Genomic DNA, 2,457 nt, shown 5'->3' on the forward strand with positions numbered 1-2,457 from the left:
CCAATCCTTTCATTATTGCTGTTGTCATTTTATTAGTGTTATCATTATCATTATTAGTTTCTTCATTTCTGTTCTATTAAACTGTTCTTATCTCAACCCGCGGGTTTTGCTTCTTTTTCCCGATTTTCTCCCCCATCCCACTGGGTGCGGTGCCCTGTTTGCTTAGACTTCTCTGCAAAGAGAAGCAGCACAGGACTGACATGGCAGCACAATATTAAATTAAAAGCAGCGTGAGCTTTTTTTTTTTTTTTAACACCACAGAACCCTTGCTTTAGAAAGTGAAAAATGGAGAAAGAAACCCCTACTTTGCATTACTAGATGAAACCTGGGGGAGAGAAAGGAGTGGGACAGGAGGTGAGGACTGTACTTAATGGATCAAGGGTCTCTACAGAAACACTAGTAGCAAAAGGGGGAGACACATGAAAAAGGTCTCTACAACTCATCATGCTTGTCAAAGACCCCATATCCAGACCCGAAGGCTAAAGGGATTAATGATGCCGTTATCCAAACAGGACATTTTCCTACTTCACATACGGACAACTTCAAATATTAGCCGGGTTAGTCGAGAGATGCTTAGAACTATTTAAGGCATCTGACCCACTTTGGCTGGAATGGGATGAGGAAGTGCTCAAAGGACAGCTTCAACACTTGATTTTGAAAAGATAGCTTATTGCAGCTCCTTATTTCTAATTGTTGCCTTTACTCTTCCACTGAGGGAAGATGGATTTCTCTCTCTCAGAGTTGCTTTATCCAACTACAGACATGGCTTTTAGTCATCTAGTGGGTTCCCCCCACCTCTCTTCTCTATGAGCTCATTTTTCAAACTTGTTTCTATGCGTTTTCCAAAAAGCTGGAGCGGGGGGGTGTTAGAACTGTAGTCCTATCAACTACTCTCCCCAGGCAGAACAGCTGTTTACATACGAGGGTAACTAGGCCTTGACCTAATTTGCCTTGCCTTGTTTATAGGCATTGTCAACTTCCACTTCCTAAGTAAAAATAGTCATAATGAATATTTTCCTTCTTATGCTATCATTTTCATAACAAATACAGAAGGAAAGCCTATGTTTAACTGATGTGCACTACATCTAAATTAGAACACCTACAGCAGCAACTTCCTACATGCTTTACGCATTACTTGCAGCGTACAAATTTGTCGTGGTTTAACCCCAGCCAGCAACTAAGCACCACGTAGCCGCTCACTCACTCCCCCCCCACCCAGTGGGATGGGGGAGAAAATCGGGAAAAAGAAACAAAACCCACGGGTTGAGATAAGAACGGTTTAATAGAACAGAAAAGAAGAAACGAATAATGATAATGATAACACTAATAAAATGACAACAGCAATAATGAAAGGATTGGAATGTACAAATGATGCGCAGTGCAATTGCTCACCACCTGCCGACCGACACCCAGCTAGTCCCCGAGCGGCGATTCCCCGCCCCCACTCCCCAGTTCCTATACTAGATGGGACGTCACATGGTATGGAATACCCTGTTGGCCAGTTTGGGTCAGGTGCCCTGCCTGTGTCCTATGCCAACTTCTTGTGCCCCTCCAGCTTTCTCGCTGGCTGGGCATGAGAAGCTGAAAAAATCCTTGACTTTAGACCAAACACTACTTAGCAACAACTGAAAACATCAGCGTTATCAACATTCTTCACATACTGAACTCAAAACATAGCACCGTACCAGCTACTAGGAAGACAGTTAACTCCTATCCCAGCTGAAACTAGGACAAACTTGCACTTCAGAAAGTTTGCACAACACAAGAATGGGTTTTAGACTTTGCTAGCATTCAAGATCATTCCAGTGTACAGAAGGCCACCATCTGCCTTTCGTTGTCCTGTTCTTCCTATAGAGGCTATAGTTAGAGATTGACATAAAGGACAATATCAATTAGATACAGCAGATATTATTAAGAGCAAATTCTAATAGTCAAGAGTAGGTATTTCTCAGTTGCCTGCATGTATTACTGAAAATTTGATCTCACAACTTAAATGTTGAGGAAAATGGCACTTGGAAAGCTTTACTGAGAGTGACTTATGCCCAATAGAATGTGTTCCCCTTTTGGAATTAAAAAAAAAAAAAAAAACAAAAAACAAAAAAACCCTTACTTCTCTCTCTCAACTGTACCAGACTGCCAGGCATATACAAAGAAGAGATCTTAAGAGAGAAAGTAGCACACGTGGCATACTACCTATTCATCCATCAGCCTTCTGTTTAAATGAGGAGTCTCTGGCAGTTTACTATTTTGCCAACTCTTGCTATGATTCGTCCACCACAGCGAACAGCTCCAACATACTTCTGTTCCGAGAGATCCTAATGTTATACAAGAAGTTAAACTGATTTGTTCCAAGTTTTGACACTTGTTGATAGCTTCACAAAGCTGCAAGCCATTTCTCCTGCATACTCTGAGAGACAACGGATAAGTTCACACTATTACAGTTCAGGGAGTTGCCTT

This window comes from Aquila chrysaetos, assembly GCF_900496995.4.
Source record: "Aquila chrysaetos chrysaetos chromosome W unlocalized genomic scaffold, bAquChr1.4 W_unloc_7, whole genome shotgun sequence".
Lineage (NCBI taxonomy): Eukaryota > Metazoa > Chordata > Aves > Accipitriformes > Accipitridae > Aquila > Aquila chrysaetos.